This window comes from Panthera pardus, unplaced genomic scaffold (genome assembly GCF_024362965.1).
Source record: "Panthera pardus isolate Hobbes unplaced genomic scaffold, ASM2436296v1 HiC_scaffold_18, whole genome shotgun sequence".
NCBI classification, from domain to species: domain Eukaryota; kingdom Metazoa; phylum Chordata; class Mammalia; order Carnivora; family Felidae; genus Panthera; species Panthera pardus.
The window spans coordinates 22,498,337-22,520,431 of record NW_026526743.1 but is presented as its reverse complement, the minus strand read 5'-3'; the positions used below and the strand labels follow the sequence as shown (position 1 = coordinate 22,520,431).

At 49.2% G+C, this 22,095-nt stretch overlaps 1 protein-coding gene across 14 annotated transcripts in view; it reads left to right on the top strand.

The window, feature by feature from the left end:
- ZNF536 (zinc finger protein 536) overlaps positions 1-22,095 on the top strand; it is a 437,816-nt gene that overhangs the window by 57,704 nt on the left and 358,017 nt on the right. For 11 of the 14 annotated variants that reach the window (XM_053906057.1, XM_053906059.1, XM_019423305.2 and 8 more), the window contains exon 2: positions 432-501. The exons of the other annotated variants lie outside the window; for them this stretch is intronic. The gene's annotated coding sequence lies outside the window, so the exon portion shown is untranslated. The remainder of the gene's footprint in view (positions 1-431; positions 502-22,095) is intronic. 14 annotated transcript variants of the gene reach the window in all.

Sequence of the window (22,095 nt, the reverse complement as noted above, 5' to 3'; positions counted from 1 at the left end):
GAAGGGGGGTCCTTAAATCGGAGAGAGAAGGGAACCCCTGAGGACTTCCTCAGTTCCTCAACCTTTAGAATTCTAAAGAGAGAGTGAGGGAAAGAGAGAAAGAGAGAGAGAGACAGAGAGCGGGAGCTCTCTTATTTGCCTATTTCTTCTGTCCCATCTGGAGAAGAAATGGTTAGATGCCCCGCCCCCTTCTCTTTTTGCAGGTGGCAGTTTCCCATTAAAAGGAGCTGAGCAAATTGGGTTTATCGCAGCAAAGGTCACATAGTTCCCATTTTTAAATTGCTCAATGAATTGGGGCAGTGGGGCTATTAAATGTTGTTAGACTCTTGACTAGCCTGGCAAATTGTTACCTTGGATGAATGCTGTTTACCTGTCTTATTGAAGTCGATATGTCCGACCTGCAGGATTGCTAACAGGCCTTATTTTTTCAGTTCCTGCCCACCACGGCTTTAAGAATACCCTTCAGCCAGGAGGGAGCTCCGTTGCTTTAAGACTTGCCTGGTAAGGAACATCATTTTGTAGTTCGTTGAACTGGTGTCTGTCTGTGAGTCTGTGGCTTGTCCAGGCCGCCCTGTCTGGGTTACAGACCCCTGTGCTGGGGAAGTGTTTTCCCAGCTAGTCCCTTTTCCTCCCTGGACTGAGATGGGTTCCAGAGAAGCTTCCGGATTCGAAATTCCCCTGGACTCGAGCGTGGGTCCCAGGTCTCCTAGGTGGGATGAGCGTCTGATGTCAAGACATGCCCAGAAAGTCTCAGGACGGGGCCACCGGCGGGGCAGGGCCCTGCAAGGTTGACTTCTTTCTCTGGGTGACAGCCTTAAGACTCGCCGCCCACACCAGCTGGCGGCTGGGACGGGAGCGGGTGCGGCTGCTGCCCAAAGCCACGTGGCCCCACGCGAGCACCACCTTCGGCCCGTTTCCCCCATCACCCACCGAGTGGGGCCGGGGCCCAGCCCGGTCTTGGAGGACACTTGTCCCAGAGCGGCTTTGTGTTTGTCGTCTCAGACTCAAGATCCCAGACTCAGTAATGGAGTGTTTTCCTGGCATCGAAGCGGATAAAAACTTAAAATGCAAACGAGGGGGCACTGCTGCATTTGATGTCTGCACCCGCCTCGTCGGAGCTGGCCGCGATATCTCTGTAAACTCACCCTCAGATCTCATTAGCCCAGAGCCCACCTCCTCCTGACCATGGGCCTCAGAGGTCACTACACAACCGGGGAAATTGATAGCGGAATTATGCGCTCAGAAATTAATTTTACATTGTACCGAATATATATTTTTTTATTGTGACTTTATCTCGTTGAGAAAGTGCTTACTTCCGATTTTGTGGATATTAGTGACCATGGATTACTTTTATTTTGGTCTTTACACAACAGTTATATTAGAAATTTGCTGTTTTATTCTTACCTTCTTAGTAAAAATCCTTTTATCACACAATGGGTAATTTATATCCATTACCAGGGCTTTCAATCCTTTTCAGTGGGGCTGTCAGCGCCGTTGGCACAGTAATGATTAATGTGATCTAATAATAGTGTGCCATTATATTACCTTAGTAAAACATGTACCAACATCCTATTCGGATCTACCAAATTCATAGCTTCCTATAATATTTTTGTTGAAAGACAGGATTACTATTTTTCAAAGCTGATTTTTTCCCCTTTAACATATTTAATGAAATTCACAATTCTCTGCCTTAGTAATCCGGGCATGTGATTGGGTTCAGCGGGTGCATTTGACATCTGTAGGTAGTGTTGTGATTTGTCAGGGAGCGGTTGGACAGTCTCAGGGCCCTGCCGCCAGCAGATCCTGGGTTGTTTTGCCTTGAAGAAAAAAAAAAATTCTGGGTTTCCAGCCTCTTCTGACTTGTAATAAGGAAGGTGTGTGTTCGCTCAAAAGGCAAAAGAGGAAGTAATTTGGCTCAAAGAGCCCTTTCTTCCTCTCCAGCTTTATCCTTTCCTCTGTCACCTGCCTTGGTCTGCTGGTGAACAGGAGGGTAGCAAAGCCAGTGGAAGCAGCTTCAAACCCTCTATCTCTGGCTCAGCCTCTTTGAATCGAAAGCGGGGGTTCTCAGCCTTGGTGCTTTGACATTTGGGCCGGGTGAGTCTTTGCTGTGGGGACCAGCCTGTGCATCGTAGGGGTTTAGCAGCACCCTGGCCCTCACCCACCAGATGCCAACTGCATACCCAGATCCCCCCACTGTGACAACCAAAAATGTCTCCTGACACTACCAAGTGTCCCCTGGGGGGCACAGCCATCCCTGCTTGAGAGCCACTGGTCTAATGTGATGGGAACACAAGCAGATTGGTTTTGGAGGGTGGGAGAATTCCAGCTGGAGTTACAGAGTTTGGGGGTGCTTCTTTGGGACATCTTTGGCTTTGGGAGGGGAGCTGTGTGGGCGAAGGCGACACACCGTGCGTCCTTTTCCTGGCTGAAACCCAGCCGCCTTACTTCTTTCTCCTCCCGCCTCTGTCACAGAGCCTGGCCCCAGCAAGGGTCTGAATCTTAGCTTCTTCCACTTAAATCCCATTATAATCACGCTCGTGATTGATAACATTCCACCTTTTCAAAAGGCTTTAAAATCTGTGTCAACCAAGGATGACATTATTGTAGCGCGGGCGAGATGTATTCAAACAATTACACACTCAAATCAAAGTGGGAAGGTTTGTCCTTCTATTTTGATGCCTTTGTGACGTGGCTTTCGCCAGCGCCTCGGCCCCACAGCCCCCGAAACCTTCAGCAGGGAAATGCATGGGAAGGAACAGGTTTTGCCCTTGAGATCACTCAGCTCTGAAAACAGTTTGATATTTGGGCTTCTTAGGGCTGGAGGGTAGGGGAGGCAAGAGAGGTTGTTGAGCACAGGAGAGAGAGAGAGCGAGAAAACAAGAGAGAGATATCCTTGCTTTTGATTCAGAACAAAAATTACTGCTGCAACATTGGCTCGAGATATGCAATCAACTGAAATCAGGAAAAGTATTTTGAATACAAAATTTATATTGAAATACTTGAATCTCGATACTTGTGCACCCACATACATGTATATATTTAAATCAAGGAAGAGAAGACGAAAAATAAAGCTTTTGTCATAAAAATATTGCTTGTAGTATTTGCCCTCAAATGATTTCTGCCACATCAGAATACATTTTTGTACTGTTAGCATTTCCATAGAAGACACTCTTGTTTGCTTTCACAACTGATCCTTGATGATAACAACAAGTGAAGAAATGGCTCTGATTTACCTTTGTTTTAGGTGGATTTCAAATGCATTGTGGTGTTTGGTGCAGGAAGCATTTTGGTGACCCACCCCTCCTTTACTGGTTTTGCTCTGTCTCTCCCACTACAGCATAAAGCTGGTAAGAGCAGGGCCTTGAGTGTGATCTTCAGTGTTGCTTTTCTTTTTCCTGAAATGGTGTCCGATGCAGAATAGGTTCTCAATAAAACTGGTGACTGACAGGATGGATGGATAGATGGGTGGTTGAAGAGGTGGATGTATGGATGTATGGATGTATGGATGGATGTATGGATGGGTGGATGGATGGATGGGTGGATAGATGGATGGATGAATAGATAGATGAGTGGATGGATGGATGGATAGATGGGTGGTTGAATAGATGGATGGATGGATGGATGGATAGATGGGTGGATGGATGGATGGATAGATGGGTGGTTGAATATGTGGATGGATGGATGGATGGATAGATGGTGGATGGATGGATGGATAGATAGATGGGTAGATGGATGGATGGGTGGATAGATGGTGGATGGATGGATGGATGGATAGATAGATGGGTGGTTGAATAGGTGGATGGATGGATGGATAGATGGGTGGTTGAATAGGTGGATGGATGGATGGATAGATGGGTGATTGAATAGGTGGATGGATGGATGGATAGATGGGTGGATGGATGGATAGATGGGTGGGTTGATGGATAAATGGATAGGCAGATAGATGGAGTTTTATCTCAAACCTGAATAAGATCTTAGAATAGTAGGCCTAGCAGTCCAAATGAAATCCCACTTTTTACCATCTCTTTACTCCTTGCCCTCTTAAGCATTTTTTTTTACACTAAAGTGGTCAGTTTTACAAAAATACTGTCATTATGTCTTCTTTTCAATCCAGTTTTTAAAATAGAAAAATATGTCTAGGGCCATGCTGGGCCATCTCTGTACATGAGTGCCATGTTGTGTGAACATCTGTAGATATTCCATGAAGGCACATACACAGTAAGACTGAGACTGAATACACAGAGGCAGAGTAGGAAAAGGTGACCTCTTTCAGTGTGGCGCAAGGAGTTTATGAGGCTCAGAAGACTTCCTGTCCAGATGACTAGTTGTGTGTCTCCTGGGCAAGACTCTAATTTATATTGTATTTCATGTTCTTCTAGAGGTTCTCATGTGTCCTCTTCAGGTTTGCCATGCTCGATCTGGGTGGGACTGGCCAGTGCCCGGCCGTGTGGGGTCAGCCATCCTGAGGAGACAGGCTGAGGCTCTGAGCGCCGGGTCTCCCAAGTCCAGATCTCTGAGCGCTGGGGCTCCCAAGTCCAGATACAGCACACACTGTGTATTGGAAAACTTATTCCCGTGGATGAGGGTGAAAAGTCGCCCCATGCTTGGCTTACAAATTATTGCACAATGAACGTCATAGCCGTACCAGGATGGAAGTAATAACAAGGAGAGAGAGAAATGACCCCGAGACCTGGCAACCCATCACAAAGATGTGGACTCTGGAGCCAGGTTTCCTGGGGTAGAACCCTGGCTCCCCCACTCACCGGCTGTGTGACTGTGTCTCGGGGGACTTAGCCTCAGTTTTCTCATCTGTAAATTGGGAATGACAATAATGACAACCTAGTAGATTATACAACTAGTCTATGTAATGTGCTTAAAACAATGCCCAGCTCCAAGTAGGCATTCAACACACGTGTGACTCCTGCTATTGTTTTCATTCTCTCTGCTTCGTCATCTTTTCCCCTCTCTCTCTATTTATTCAAGATTAAGGAAAGTATAGTCCATTTTCAGATAATTAGCCTTTTCCCCTCAGACTCATACCAGAGCTAGGAACCCCCCGGTGCTGCCAGGCGTGCGGTCTCCTCGGCACCCCCTGGGGACCGTAGTGGTTAGCAAGTTCAGAGAGCGTCAGAAAGGTGGTGAGTTTCCGAAGTCAGCTTCCCCTTTGTGAAGGAGCATTGTTGACACACCACTGGGGTTTGGGATTTACTTGGTGTTCGGGGAGCGCATTCCTGGGATGGATGCCACGCGGTCATGGTGGGTGGGAACAGCCAGCTCTTGAAAGGGAGGGGAGCTTTGTGGCTTTTCTGTCCCACCCCCTTGTGAGTGAGGCTGCTTTGCATCATGGCCCAGTTTTGTATTTTAAGCGTCCACTGAAATTTAACGTTTTGCTTTTGGTTTATTATGTATGCAAGTATCTTGCTGATAAATACATGTGTAATTGTACCATCGTAACCACTGCTAGTCAGCGACAACATATAATTAAAGTCACCCTTGTAGTCATTGAACTTTTCCATCCCTGGCAAGATCGCTGACCACTCCAAGCAGAGTGTGCCCCCATGTATGAGCCATGTGCCTGCCTGTGTGGCCTTGCCCCCCTCCTGGCCCCCAGGACACCCCAGCGCACCTTAGGGCATGTCCTCACATATGCACTGGGGACTTCCCTTGGACAGTGGGGTGCAGGACGGAAGAGTAGGGTTGTAGAGCCTGGAGGTGCCTCTGTGTTTGTGTCCGTGCCCAGATGATAATTGCGTCCAGAGTGGGTGCTTGGTAGACTTGAATGAATAATCTTAAAAAGCCCTTCATTTGCCTCTGAGCTCTCTTTTCACATATAACGGGTACCCTTCCCCTCATTTCCCTTTTTTGGGGTGATGCCTTACTCCATTGCTTTTATGCCCTATGCCAGGGCTTGGTAAACTCTGGCCTGTGGGTCATACCCAGCACACTGCCTATTTTGGTTTTTTTTGTAACATTAAAAAAAACTTTTAAAACCTGTAATGGAATACACATATCTTTTGCTATTACAAGTTTAACGTTTTTAGGGCCACCTGGGTGGCTCTGTCGGTTGGGTGTCTGACTTCGGCTCAGGTCCTGATCTCGCGGCTTATGGGTTGGAGTCCCGCGTCGGGCTCTGTGTTGGCAGCTCGGAGCCTGGGGGCCTGCTTTGGGTTCTGTGTCTCCCTCTCTCTGCCTCTTCCCCGGTTCACACACACACACACACACACACACACACTCTCTCTCTCTTTCTCTCTCAAAAATAAATAAACATTAAAGAATAATCTAAAAAGGTTAACATTTTTCAAGTGCACTGAAAGTTCAGTGGCGCTAAGTACACTCACTGTTGTGCAACCATCTACCATCCACCCCAGAACTTTTTCATCGTCCCAAGCAAATTCTGTATCCAATAAACAGTAACTCCCTATAACTTACTCCCTCCAGCCCCTGGAAAGCACCATTCCGCTTTCTGTCTCTCTAAATTTCTGTCTCTCTAAATTTGACTATTCGAGCTATCTCCTATGGGTGGACTCATACTGTACTTGTTCTTTTGTGACTGGCTCTATTTTGTTTAGCGTAATGTCCTCGAGGTTCATCCACGGTGTGGCCTGTGACAGGACTTCTTTTCTTTTTAAGGCTGAATAATATTCCACTGTGTGTGTGTGTGTGTGTGTCTGTCTGTGTATACACACCACATATTGTTTATCCATTCATACGTCAGTGGACACTTGGGTGTCTGTGTCTTGGCTATTGTGAATAATGCTATAAACATGGGCATACAAATATTTCTTCAAGACCCTGCTTTCGATTCTTTTGGATGTATCCCCAGAAGTTGGATTGCTGGATCATACGGTAGCTCTACTTTTAAGTTTTTAGGAACCTCCATACTGTTCTCCATAGCTGCTATACCATTTTACATCCCCGGTGACGGTGCACGAGGATTTCAATTTCTCCGCACCCTTCCCAACACTTGCTGTCTGAATTTTTGATGGTAACCATCCTAATGGGTGTGAGCTGATAGCTCATTGTGGGTTCTGCCTGTTTTTTTTTTTTTTTTTATAGCTTATGAGCTAAGGATGGCTCTTACATTTCTAAACGATTGAGAAAAATCAAAAGAAAAACAATGTCCCGTGACACATGAAAAGTATATGAAATTCAGACTTCGGTGTTCATAAGAAGATTTTCTAGGCATCCAGCCTATTCCCATTCATTTATGGATCACCTGTGGCTGCTTTCACGCTGTAATGGCAGAGTTGGGTGCTTGGGACAGAGGCTGTGTGACCTGCCTATGGTATTTCTCACCTGGCCCTTTACAGGATGCGTTGGCCAGCCCTGCCCTGTGCTAAGACCTTGCTGCCCCTCAACTTGTTTAACCCCCTTAGCGACCCACTATGCAGACCAAGAAACTGAGGCTCAGCAGACATAGCTGACTTGCACAAGTGCCGCATCCGAACATGGCTAAACCAGCAGGCACGTGCCTGTCCCTGTGACCCCACATCTGGTGATTGTCACCATCACCATGAGCACCAACCTTTGGAGATTGCTCTTCATAGGGAACACTTACCAGGGCTTCAGTGAGCCTGAGGTCAGGTCCTAGTTGAAAAAAAAATATTATTAAGATGGGATGTCATTGCGAGAGGGGGCAAATTAAGGGAGAGAATGAAGGTGACAGGTGGTACCAGGTGAGCTGAACTTCCCTTTATTCCTTCTGTTTGATTTCTAAGACCTCCGCCCTGTGCTGCGGGCACAGTGAGCTTTCGGCTCTGCTGAAGAAGGAGGTAGTTTGAGGATGCCTGTGTGTCTACATGCGCAGCATTTCCTTGGGATTAGAAGGAAGGCTAAGCCAATCGATAACTTCTTCTTGCATTAAAAAAGTGAATTATTTTCCTAACCCAGAGGAAAGAAAACCAGGGTATACAGGCGAACATGTTGATTGATTCTTTTCCCTTCATTCTTTTGATCGCATGCTGTTTGGCATGAATCCTAGCGTAGATATCCTCGCTGGCCCCAAATCTTTTCCTCCTAACATGGAGATCTGCTGTCCCGTCTCCCAGGGACCGTCTCGGCCGCCCCTTTTGCACCTCTGGCTCAGATGGTCAGCTGCTGCTACTGAGGCAGCAAGCAGCTGTCTCCCTGCCTCCTTTCCTCCTGGCCTCCCTTGCGGTCCACCGGGATGTGTGGACTTGGTACCAGGAACCTTCTGGCATTTTTCCGTGTGGAGGACAACGTGCGGATAGTTATTCGTTCTTTCTCCAATGGAGAGAAATGTCTTAGTTGATTTTACGTATTTGTGCACATTACGGAAATAAGCCATCAGTCCAAGTTTAGGGAATGTTGGGGGGCTCCGGGGAATGGTTGGTCTTGGGTCTGTCTCAAGCAAAGCGATGTGGTTCCCCTGCTATGTTCGGGAACGTGTGACCTTGCCCCTCCCCCCAGTCACTACTGCACTTCAACAGTAGGCTTCGTGCAGTTGTGGTGTGGTACACAGCGGTGTTTTCCGTGAACTCTTGGCTGTGACTTAAGCCCAGCAGAGCTGAGTTCCTACCCTTATGGTTTTCTGGCACAATTCACTTTGCACAAAGGAAGGTATGAGAATCTGAGCCGTGGGATAATAATGTGGCCGGCATGGTATAGCGCGTTGCAAGAAGGACTGCCGTGACTTTGGATTTTGAGTTTCATGCTTGAAAATCTGCAGTGGTGCCTTAAGCAAGGGGCCTGGGCCTCGTGGGTGCTTGGGAGACGTTCAAGGAATGACCTGGGCTGGAAATTGCGTTGTGCCTGAGAGTAAGTGGGAGAAGAGAGTGATAACGTGCTTTGGAAAAGGGGGTATCTGTGACTTTTATTTTTCCGTTTAAAGATAAAGTTTGGGCCTTGGCCTGGTCTTGGTGGCTGCCTGCCCATAGTCCAGGAGTTGGTAGTACGGTGGCCCACGGATGCCTCTGGCCCTGGATGTTCTGCGTCTTCTGGCCCTGACTGGCCTTTTCTCTTGGTTACTCTGCTGACTGGCAGCTCAGCCTTTATCAGGGGTCCCTGTGCCCAGCCCTGGTGGGTGAGATGTGACCCTCGACACTGAGGGCTTGCAGCCCAGAGGAGAGGAAACTTTGATTGCAGTGGGTGTGTGTGTGTGTGCACACGCATGCGTGTGTGTGGCAACGTGCAGGGATGTATGTGTTGAATTTTCCCTACCCCAAAGACTTTTTTATTTTCTTCCTGGAATACGGCAAGAAGATAATCAAATTCTCCTCATGTTCATGTATGTGGATTATTTCATGTCTAAGACCCTCTTATGAGCGAGCTAGGCTCAACAGTATTGTGTTTTATTAAAAATACAACTTAAGACAGTGTTGACAGTAGAAAGATGAGTTTGGTGCATGCTGGAATCATCCCTCAAACTTGTTTCTCCTTGCTGGGCCCCAGTGTATGTGTGTTTAAATGTGACTTCAGTGTTTCTGGACACGGAACGTCCCCGATATGATCAGGCTTCCAGTAATAAGCCAGTGAGTGGCAAAAGTCTTCATGAATGGCAACCGTGCCCTCGAGAAGGCATTTTGGGAATTTGTAAGATGCCCAGTGGAACCCATGCCACCTCAGACACCTGTTAGCAACAGCTTCCTCCTATAGGCAGCTTCCTCCCCTCTCGTCTGAGGCCTCAGACTGAAGGCTGAGAGAAGGCTCCAAAGGAAGGTTGAGGCAAGCCCCCGTGTTTGGCTGGGGGCTGTGTGGGCAAGGGAAGAAGGACCAGCCTGGGTGTGAGGACACTGTTTAGATTCTCTACCTGCTGCAGTAACCAGGGTGATCTGGGGAGTCTCGGGCTATGCCCAGCCTCAGGTTTGCACCCAGCGGGTAAAGAGTTTGGACCACATGGTGCCCGTGTTTCTTTCCAAATCTTAAGCAGACTCACCTAGAGCAGGTGTCAGTTATAGACACACCGTGCTGGGATTGTGGTTAATGTGGATTCTGACTCTGGGTCTGGGGGCCAGAGAGCCACACACATACCTGACAGGCTCCCAGGCCATGCTGCTGCTCCCGGGAGCTGCCAGGGGCTAGATGGTGATTCTCCGCCTTGGCTACGGATCTGTAGTGCCTGGGGAGCATCTGAGACCCACCAGAGTCTGGACTCCACCCCAGACCAATCAAGTCAGCTGTACAATCAGGTTGAGCCGCTGCCCTAGGGAGCGCAATGGATCTTCAGCTGACTTGAGAGTAGTATCACAGTCGCCCGGAGGGCTGGTGAAAACAGAAATCCACATTTTCTGATTCTGAAGGTCTGAGGTGGGGTCGAAGAACTTGCATTTCCCACAAGCTCGAGGAAAGACTTGCAATCATGGGATGGTGATTGTTTCTTCTCCAACTGAGAGAATAACCAGGCAGGTTTCTCTTGTCCTCTTTGCTGCCAGGTGTGGCCCTGTTTGCTCCTCATCCTGCCCTGTCCTCCAGTGAGTCTTTCAAACACGCTTTTTGGCCCTAAAAGCTCACACCTGTAGGGGGTTCTGGCCTCAGCTTGGGATGAAATCAAACGTGGCAGCTGTGAGTGACTGCTGACTGTTTACCAAGTGCCAGGCACTGTCCTGGTTGTGTATGCATGATCTCATTTAATCCTTGCAAGGATCTCACGCAAAAAGCACTGTCATTATCTCATGCTGTGTCCCGAGTGCCCGATGCTGCCTTCCAGAGAGAGCCTGTGTAGGCCACAGGGACAGTTGTAGAGGCTGAGGGAGGTGAGAATCGCTTGTCGGGAAGTCCAGTGGAGTGTGGCCACCCAGATCAGGCCTATTGTTGTTGTGGGAGGAGAGCAGAGCAGGACCCCGTTCTCTGCAGGGCCAGGTGCCCACTGCCCCGCTGGGCCAGGTGATAACTCAGAGCCCCCGACTGCCCTTCGGAAGAAGTCACCGTGGCGGTTCTTCTTGGTCATGGCCCCAGGTGACCAAGACCTCCCGGGGACACTGGCCAGTGGGCTTCCTCCCGAGGGAGGCCCCCTTCCTTTAGCCCTTAACTGTGCAGAAGTATCTGGGAGGAGAGTCTGGGAACCAGCCACCAGCCAGGAAAAGGGCTGATGGGTGGGAAGGTCTTGCCACGGCGGCTGCTACTTCCCATGGCAGAGTGCTGTCTGGGGCAGCCCCCCGCTTGCTGTCTGCCCTGGCACCCCGGGGTCGGTGAGGCGTCCAGCAAAGCAGGTTGTTGCCGACATGTGGTGTCAGAGCTACTCTGCTCCCCGTTCACCTCGTGTGCTCGAGGCAGAGTTGGCGGGGGAGGGAGGCACACGTGGACACGCGGTCTTCCCTGCGGCATCCGGGCCCGGTGGGGGGCTATGGTGTCCGTTAGCCCCACTGTTGTTCTCACACCTGCGCTGGGGTCCCCTGGTGGGCCTCGGGCCTCGGGCTTTAGAGCTGGAGTTTGGTGGCAGGGAGAAGACAGCACAGCAAAGCGACTGTGGAGGTGTTTGAGAGGCCCCCCGAGGCCCCAGCCAGGGAGAGGCTCCCAGTGGCCAGGACTGGGCTGCTTCCTTTTCGCTCTAGACACTGAGACCCTCCCCACAGCGCTTCCCAAACCGCCATGAAGCCCAGTCCAAAGTCAGGCAGAGTATCTTCCCTTGTCCGCGTTCTGTCTTCAGCATTCAACTAGATGGTTCTTTATTTAAAAAAAAAATTTTTTTTAATGTTTTTTTTTTTTGAGGAAGAGAGAGAAGAGAGAGAGAGAGAGAGACAGAGCATGAGCAGGGGAGGGGCAGAGAGAGAGAGAGGGGCAGAGACACAGAATCTGAAGCAGTCTCAGGCTCTGAGCTGTCACCACAGAGCCCAACGCGGGGCTCGAACCCACAAACTGTGAGATCATGACCTGAGCCAAAGTCAGACACTTAACCGACTGAGCCACCCAGGCACCCCTTTAAAAATTTTTTTTAATGTTTATTTATTTTTGAGGAAGAGTGTTTTTTAAATTAACTTATTTGAGAGAGAGAGAGAGAGAGAGAGAGAGCAGGGAAGGAGCAGAGAGAGAGGGAGAGAGAATCCCAAGCAGACTCCACACTGTCAGCACTGAGCCCAACCCAGGGCTTGAACTCACAAACCGTGAGATCAAGATCTGAGCTGAAACCAAGAGTCGGGACGCTTAACCCACTGAGCCACCCAAGCGTTCCGCGACTAGATGGCTCTAGGGGAAGGCCGGTTTGCAGACCCTCCTGTGATGTTACTAGGCACCTTGTTGCTGGTGTCTTCCACTTATGATTATTTATTTACTCTCCTAGTATATACTCGGCAAAGACATACACGGGAAAGTTTATACCCAGCTTAACGCAATTTCTACGTAAGCGATTTTCTTAATAGAACACGTTTGACCTGAAGCCACTTGCTTTTTGGACCTTTGAGTGTTTTATGACTGAGCTTTAAAAAGGTTGTTGAGTTCAGGCGGCTGACACGTTCTGGAAGGGGGCTGGGAGAGCAGAGAAACCTTTCCCAAGCGGAGACACAGGTGACAGCTACTGGGTGGGTGGGCATTCCTGTGTCCACAGGGTCAGACTGGGAGGTAGCTAAGGGATTCTCCACTCAGATAACATCTTAGAATCTGTGGAGCGGGTGGCCGCTTGGGAGAAGGAGTGGCTGCGTGCCGGGTGAACCTCTCCCCAGAGAGCCCTTTCTCCAGGTCAAAGGAACAGTCGGGTGTGTGCCTTGTTACACTGTGTATACACTGCACGGGGAGCTAGGGTGTCGGCAGTAGGTCTCCTGGCCTTGAGACAGCGCCCTCTGGGACTTGAGTTTTTCACGTGGATCTGCTCACCAGCAATCCTACGACGCCCTCCCAGCACCCCTTCCCGTTTAGGATAGTGGTCAATTCCGGACACCCATTAGGAACCAAGGAAGCATTGGCACATACTCTGAATGAAGCCCAGCGCCCCCCACCCCCACCCCCAGGTGGCCTCTGGACCAGAGGAGGCACGCCCATGGTGTCCCCCTGTGGGTCACACCCCACATCACTAGCTGTGCAGGACAGCACTCTTCCTTTACCGGTCGCTCAGTGCAGAGCACGGGCGTGCCCAGGGAGGGCCTGGCCCAGAATGTGGAGCTGGAGTGTCGTGCCTCCTCCAGGGTTTGTCAGAGGGAGGTCTTATTTGTGCCGGGACCGGGCTGTGCAACCAGCCACCCTCCTGATGGCCGTCTGCTTGAGGGTCTCCAATGCTGGTAGCTCTAGGGTGGGGACCTTGATAACCACGAAAGACCAATTTCCTGACTCCTTCATCTTGTCTCACCCCAAAGACAGTCTTTCAGAATCTGGGAAGCATGGGCCAGGGAACTGCTGGTTTTGGAATTACTGGGAGGACTGTTTCAAGTGCAGGTTACCGGGCCCAGACCTAGTGGTTGTGCTGGTCTGGAAACGGGTCGGGGTGCGGGCGGGGTGTCTCCATTCCTCACAAGCCCCTTTGGCAGTGCAGTGCCCTGGGATCATATTAATGTTGAATCTAAATTTTAGTGGATGAGCGGTGTCCCAGCCTGGACCTTGGATGACTAGATTCTAGTAGCTTCTTTCTTCTCAGCTGAGGGACTTTGGGTCAAACATTTTGAGTTCCTGGACCTCAGTTTTCTCACCATAAAAAAAGAGAAATTAGGTCTCTATAGTTCCTCAGAGACCCTCCGATTCGGAAGTTCTAGCACATTAAAAATAATCTGCATTTTCGGCCTAGCGAGTTACGGTTTCCCCTGAAGGGGGCCTGGAAAAGAAAGTCTCCAGCTTGAGAGTGTGGGCTTTGGGTGTGAGGCCAAGGTTATAAAGGTAGCCTCCGTGAGAGAATCATTTCTATTTTATTGAAATTGCTGATTTTAATCGCCCTGGATGCTCCCTTGGTAAAAAATTATAATTCTCTGTAAATTATGAATACCTTGAAATTCACAAATTCTATCACTTTTGTGATTGGCAACATTAAATGGCAACAGCTCATTTAAATAAGCAACATCTGGACATTATTATTTTTAGGGATTTTTCATCTGTTGATTTAAAAATCTGGGGCCTTTATGAATCTTGCATGAATATTCCTTTATATTCACATCTACCATCAAGACACAAAGAAATAGCCAAAAAATATCGTCCAGTGGTTCTTTGATGCAGTGCATGTGTTTTTTAAACAACAAATCCATTGTGAATGAGAGGAGATACAAAATAGCCTGCCTGGGAGTGTAGGTGAGGGGACAGCTTGATATTCTAAGAGCCAGAATAGCCTGACGATTCAAAGCCACAGTAGGAAGAAGGTTTTGGTTTTATATGTAATAATAAAACATTTTAAAATAACAATATAATTTTGGACTGATGCTATCCGAATATGGTATTCGCTATTTCTCAGAATAATCCAATTTAGAACAATGTATTCTGAGCAGGTTTGGTAAAAATAGGTCTATCATCCCATGGTGTAAGGTAATGCATTAATTTTTATGAGTGACTTATGGAGATGTACAACTCGGTTAAGAGTTAGGATAAACATAATATTCCTTAATTAATCCATTATGCCATGGTACACATGTGCCATTTTTATTACCTTAAAAATGAAAAATGTCAAAAAAGGAAATTGCTGCTTTTTTTATATCAAAAAAGCCTTTTTTGAAAAATCATAAAATGTCTAATCTAATTCACCATATAATACTAATGAGCTTAACAAGCCATCTCAATGCACAGTTTAGGATAAAAGGTCATCAGTTTCTGGCAGTCAAATTCAGAACTTTTGTAGATGAGACAAAAACCTTTCAGCACCAAATATCGGAAATGGCATTTGTGATTAGAAGCGTTATTAATAGCTATTTGTTAATAATGTCGTCGAGTTTTAGAAATTCACATTATATGCCCCCCGCCTGGCCCCGCATTTTCTAAAGCTCATGGCTGTGGATGCCAGGAGCATTTGTGCAGTGCGGGCATATCCCCCCTGAATCTGGTTGACTTGTTGGCCATCCCGGATCTGAGCGACGTTGACCCCGGGGACACACACACACACACACACACACACACACACACACACAGGAGCTGGTGTTGTGAAACAGCCCTCAGTTTCCTCAAATCTCTCTGAATCCCCTACACTTAGTTTTTGGTGTCTCTCTGCCCTCCACGCTGTGTTCCTGTCCTCTGTATGTGTCCCCATCATTGGTCTGCTGTGTCTTTTGTCTCCTCACAGAATGGGCCGTTAGGAGGCACATCCCGGCACCTCGGGCGGTGGGGCACAAGGTGGCTGCAGTCCGCCTCGTTATGGAAAAGAATTGCCTGGTGGGTTGAGGGAATGGCCAACAGCGGACCGGAATCATGAAGCTGAAAGTAATATTGCCGACTGGAGGTCATTTTTCCCAACTGAGGGGCAATAGTTTGCCACTATAAACTGCACATTGCAGTCAGTATATGTTTTATTAAACCATTTAAGGAACTTGGGAGCCATTTCATTTAAACTTCCTGCTTGATGGAGCTCAGGGCCGAGCCCAGAGCAGCTCACGAAAGAGGCCTGGAGTCATTTGCAGAAGAGATATCCCGAGTGCCCAGCAGGATGCACCGTGATGGGGGAGCCTGGCCAGGGCTGTACCCAGCGCTTCTGGAACTCGTCAGCACGTGAGTGCGTGAGCGTGAGCGTGTGTGCGTGAGTTCTAGTCCCGGCTCTGCCACTCCCCAGCTCTGTGACCTTGGTCAGATCTCTGAGTCTCTCCAGGACTGTTTCTGCTGCTGTAAAATGAGGAGACTGGATTCGATGTGAGAGGCAGGGTCCCTTCCAGCTCCTTGATTCTCTGAAATGCAGGGCTGTCAGTGGGTCCCCCCTGGAACTGTGGCACTGGGACCCCCATCAGGCCCCCGGCGTTCACACTGTCCTGCCCGAGGAGGCATTCTTGCCGTGATGTTTTGATGGGCTCTGGGACGGTGCCCCTCTGGTCCAGTGGCAATGTGTGTGTTCTCAGTAGAGAGAGGGAAAGGGACAGTAGCATGTGGATCTCACACGATACAGGAATAACCTGTGCGTGGGGAGATAGGAGCCGTGGTAAGCACCGTGCCTGGGGTCAGAACACAGGGTTCCAGGACCACTCTGACTGTGGCTCGCTGAGCGGCTCACCGCCCTCCTCTGAGCCTCAGTTATTCTGTCTGTGCAATGGGGTGAGAGTGATGCTGCTCACACCCCCTGCCCCCAGCCTGAGAAGGTCCAGTGGTTGGGCCTTGTAAGCTGTAAAGCGTTACAAAAATGTTGGTTTTTATCATTATTGACAACTTCCTGATCATAATTGCATGTGTGTGGATTCTGTATCCACAGTTTGTGCCCGGTGGATAAGGGAGCCCAGAAGTTGGCTGTTTTATTTTTAAAAGTAATTAACAGGATGGAATCTGGCATTTTGGCTTTCTCAGCCCTAACTGGTGGTCTTTAGTAGGTGGCCTTAATTCTACAAAGTTATATAACCAAATCTTTTGTCTAATTGGTGACTATATTTAGGAGGTAGAGAAATATGTGAGCTATTCGTTTCGATTAAATTTTTTATTATGCACTCTGCATTTGGATTGACAACTATTAATATTAAAGAGCTTGGCCAAATTGAAATTTGTATTGCTGGAGAGACTTAAATATAATGTATGATGCTGAAAAAAAAGCCCGGGGAATATGGGAATTACCAGGCTGGGTGCAGACAGGGCCCTGCCAGGTGCCGTGTGCGCTGGGCAAAACCAGCCTCACCCCTGCTGGCTGCGGAGGGAGGCGTGTGGAGGGGCTCCGCAGAGCCACTGACTGAGATACTGTCCTGGAGATGACTCAGTAAAGACGTAGAGCAATTTTGGGCATGGAATACAAATCATTATCTCTAATAACTGTTTGTGTAGAGTATTTTCTCCATCACTAATAAGAAGGCCTGGGGGGAAGGGGGAGAAGGTCTTTCTTAAACAGGTTACAAGTGTCACCAGTGTAATGAGGGGGCCCCAGTTTCTTCAGAAGCCCCCAAACAGGTTATATTGATGTTCTGCAAGTCTGTGGGAGGTCCTGCAGGTGGGAGGACTCAAGGCCACAGCCACGGTTGGGGGGGAGGGATGTGGGACCAGGGGGAACCCAGTTCTGACTCTGCTGCAGGCACCCCTGGGGCTTGGACCCAGGGTTTTCTGTCTTTGGGGCTCGGTCCCCTCTAACAGTGCCTGTGGCCTTCCCCAGTGCACTAGCTTGTCACATGCAGGATTGTAGAAGATTTGCACAAAGGCCAGGAGGGTGTAGAGATGGGGACTCAGATGGGGGAAGTGGGGTGTTTGTACATGCAGCCTCTGAGCACAGACCCGGGGCCAGAACTCCGCTCTAGAACTCAGTTTGTGGGACACTGTCAAGTGGAAGTATCCTCTTTTGGAGTCTACAACTCTACAGAGCTGAGGGTGTGGCTGCAGCCCATGCACCACGGGCTTCTGATTCTGTTAGCCGCTCCTTGCATACTCCAGGCACCTCCACCTTCCACATGTGCCCTCTGTCTGGAAGGTCAACTTGTCCCCATCCTCCAGGCAGACTCCCCAGTGGCCCAGGCTGAAGAGTGTCCCTCTGCAGTGTCTTCGCACTCTCCTGTGAGATTGCTGTGCCCGAGGCTGGTCTTTGCCCACACTGTACCCCCCAAGGGCGGGGCTGTGCTGCCCTCCCCTGTCTGCACCTACACATTGAGGGCACTCAGTACGTCCACATGCCCCAGATACAGCTCGCCAGATCTGGCAAAGGAAGGGCAGGTCATGATCTTACACTTAGTTTATGCCATTTCCCCCCCACTGGACTATAAACTCTATTTCCCCTGTGATTTTTACATAACTTTTCCAGACATTGGGAGCTGAAATATGTAGGGACACTTCCATTAACAGGGCTGCTCAAAGAATCGTGGTTCTGATTCATTGGATTATATGGACGCCTGAGGTTTTTACCAGCACACGGTTTGATTCCAGATGCTTTGGTTATGAGGTCCGGGTCAAGAAATGTTTTCTGAGGACTGGCTGGGGTCCCACGTCTCCTGGAATGGGGAAGGGCCCTGCCCTTCTTCTCTTCTCCGTCTCCATGCGCGCTTTGTCTCCCAGACATGACCCCGGGCTCCTGGAGGGTGGGACCCGGTCCTCGTCATGCCTGTTCCTCGAAGCCAGTTAGCTGGGTGGCTGGTGCCTCTGTGCCCTTGATGGGTTCTGTGTGGGGCTGAGATACATGTGAAGCCACAGGTGGGAGGGCACTGGCGGGCCGGCTGAGGACTTCCCCATCATGGCCTCCAGAGGAGCTAATTTCTCACTAAATTTCCACGATCAGCTGGGTTCACAGTTTCTCTGGAAAGCTGACAACCTAGTGGTTGTCTTTGAAAGGAGAGGCTAGTTCCCGTTTGTTTTTTGACACCCGTGTAGCCGGGAATAGCAGATGCTGTCAGGGCCCCACAGCCACACAGCCGCCCGCCGCTTCTGAAGGCAAGAATATGGACCCTGCCTGGGGCTGCTCTCACCACTGTGTGTGTGTCTGTGTGTGTGTGTGTGTGTGTGTGCGTGCACACGCATGCATGTGCGTGTGTGTACATGGCCAGAAGGGCAGGCAGCGCATGCCTCCGGGGCACCTCTCCATCAGTGCTGGGTCAGGAGCTGGTGGGTGGACACCCAGCCTTTTCCTGCCTTGGTTGGGACAGCTTGGAGTGGGTCTTACTCAGTGTCTCGGAGCATCCCAGTGGGCCCAGTTGCCCTCAGCCCAGTGCCCTCCTTGCTCACGTTGTGTTGGCTTCCTTGCTTTCTCACTTCTCCACTAGCCCTTCCTGGGATCACCTCCCACCCAGACCCCTGCTCTTAGAGCTTTATCTCAGGGCCCTCTTAGGAAACACAGCTCGGCACCCTGGGGATGGCCTGCAGAACTGATGGATGCCATTCAAAACTGGTTCACTTACACTTCCTTCAGTTGAGCCTTCCGGAAGCCCCTGAGAGGAGGAATGGAAGCCTTAACCCATTCTCCAGATGGGAAAGCTGAAGCTCAGAGAATCTTGGAGCTGGGGCCTGATGTATAGAGCCTGCCCCCCCCCCTCATTTGGCTGACTCAACACAGGGGAGACTGGCTCGCTGGGCTCTCGGGGTCTCCCCCTGCCAGCGAGGGAGGAGGGAGGAACAATTTCCCTGAGAAAGTTGGGGCTGAGAGGTTAGGTGACCAGATAAGGTTCCTGAGCAGTGCTTTGCTCTGCTGGGTCTGGAATGAAAGCGGCAGGGGAAGGCTGTGGGGGCCGCTTACAGAAGATGAAAGGCCTGGGCACACGGGACTGCTCCCTCACAGCAGCCAGCCTGGCAGGGTACTTGCCCCAGTGCCTCACGTCTTCGTCCCCAGTTTGGGGAAATCACGAGCAACAGAATAGCCCATGTGTTCCTAATGGGGTGGACAGGACTTGTAGCAGGAAAGGCAGATTTGTATCTGCCCGCCATTGACAGGGATGCCTCCTCCATCAGAGGAGGGGTCCATGGCCTCTGGGGAGCTCCTGGCTGTTCCTTACCTCTGGATTGGGGAGACCGCTTGAGGAAAACAGACATCTCGGTTCCCAACGTTTGTTCTTTTGAAGTTCTGCAGACTTTCAAATTAAGAGCCCAAGAAATTACCCAGAGAGGAGTGGGGAGGCCTGAGGCCTAGGAGGCAGGTGGCCGGGGAACTCATTTCTCATCGGTTCCAGGGCCTGAGACTGCACTTGCTTCTTGCTGGGTCTTGGTTCCCCAAGATGGGGTGGATGGTATGAGGTCCCCGCTCCAGTCAGGGTCATGGAGGAAACCTGAAAGGAGCTTGAGCTGGCGGGGAGCCTGGGGACACCTGCTGGGAGCGGAGGAGACTCTGCCTGGGTCGATATCCCTGCCAGACCCATAGAGGACCCGGCCTGGACATCCCAGCTCCCCCATTTGCATGGGGGAGGGTGGAGAGTCCTCTGTCATTTAGGCAGATGAAGGGCTTGACAAATGGAAGTGTGCGTTGACAGTGAGCATCTGGGTCTTGAAAGGGAGCATGAGCTCTGGCTGTTCAGGGGCCTTAGTCTTGAGCCCCAAGATAAACCCTTGTGCCCCAGCCTCCTCCATCACAGAGAAGCTGTGTTGGTGTTTTCTCTGCTTTTCTCAGAACCCAGATGGGGGCTGGGAACTGAACATCTGCATTGGGTGGGGCCTGCCCCATATTCTTCTGGCCAGGTGGGGTCCATTTGGTGACCCCAGGTCTGGGCCTGGGGGTCAAGGTTCAGGAGCCCACCTCCGGTCACCTGGAGGGCTCTTCCAGGGAGGATTGGGTCTATGACCAAGGCAGGGATCTGGGGGCCATCTGTTCCGGCCCCTCCTTGACGTTGGCCGGACATCAGGCAGGAGTGGCCCATGTGAGCGGGGAGAGGTTTATGCCCTCGAGTGCCCTCCCTTTGCTTTGGAGCCTGGGCCAGACACGGTGGGTCCTCTTAACATATGTATTGATTTGATTTGGCAGAGGGTCATATCAGTTTCTTGCCCTCCAAATTTTAATATCATATTCATTTATAATGCCCACTGCGACAGACACATGTTCACATCATTCACCCATTTATTCATTTGCTCAGGAAATCTGTGTGTTGAGTAATTGTTTTGCCTTATTGGCAGTTTTAATTCTACATTCCTTTTTTCCCCCCCAAAAGGTCAGTGGCTTACTAGCTGACCAGGCCTGCGTGTGCGTTCCCTGGAGAGGCATTTTTGTGAAGAGATGCTCATTTGCATTGGTCAGACTTTAGCCTTGCACTTCCCTCCTCTCTTGTCTTGAATCGACACCTTGGAATTCTTAGGACTCACCGGGGCCCCTTCCTTGTCTTTCTGCCGTCATATTTCTTGGTTTCACACTGGGGCCATCTGACTGCACGGTCTTCTGCTTGTTTGTTTCAGGTTAAGATCTAAAGACTCATGAGATAACATATCAAAATGGAGATGGAGTCTTGGGCTTGTTAGGTTCTTACCTCGAATATGGAAACTCTCGGGGTCTCAGAGTTGGGCATACCCAGTTTGGGACATCTATGGGTTTGTTTTTGGCTTTTGCTTAAAAGTGCACGTGATCCATAGTGAATGCTGAGCCTGTGATTGTGACGGGCAACCTGGAAAAGATGGTTAGGAGTTGTGTTAGGAAGAAGATGGCAGTGTTCTGGAAAGCCTAGTTCCAGTAAAGTTACTTGTGAGCTGAAATGTTCAAAGTGCAGAGATCTATAGTCTAGTGTGTTATTTTATGGTAACTTTTCTATGCAGCTGTGTTTGCTGCAGAAATTCACATTTCTGTGTGGAACACTGAATGAAATATGAATGTGCTTTTTACAATTTAGTACTTTTAATAAAGGATTTGTGAGCAAAGAGCTTAAGTACAAGAACCACAAAACATATAGATAAAAATATAGCCATAATCACACATCAGCCCCCAGAAAATTCATTACGTAGAGAACATCAGTAATTGAGAGAAGTTGAGAGAACTGACAAAAAAATAATATATATGCCCGGAATTCTAAAGGCATGAATCCTTTTAGTTGGGATCAGGCCTTCTGAGTTCTCTGGGGAGGGTGTTTTATTAACAGCGGACGCTTTACTTGGAAGGATGTAATTTATGAGCTTTGAATTCACGCGGCAACATGAATTTGGATTTGGGTTTCTGGGAGAAGTTTACAATTAGTTCCCTCATATATATTTACAGCTTTGAAGAATATTTGAAGTTAAAATAATTTAAATACTTTACCTTTTTTTTTTTTGATTGACCTGTGAAATACTGCCTTTTTTTTTTTTTTTTTTTTTTTTTTTTTTAAACCTAGCCACTGCTGAGTGAGGCATGGCTGTTGTGTTCAGGTGTTACTGTTTCCTTATTAGAAACTTCTGTTTGGGGTCTCAGAGCAGACCCCCGGGTGGGGACTAACAGAAGGTTAGTTAGGAAGGTGTGCTTTCCTCTTTTCCTTTTCTACTCCCCCAGTGCAACCAAGACCTTCCTCCTTCACTCGGGACCCCTTCTCCTTACACATTGCTTTTGCTTTATAACTTTTAGGAATCGTCAGTAGGCTGTAATCTCTCTGGTTTTCCTTTTTCTATTAAAATACAGTAAGAACTTGATTATGTGTTTCAGTATTTCTCAGCCTGACCCACAAGTAGAACCAGCGACAATGATTTAGTTATTGGCTC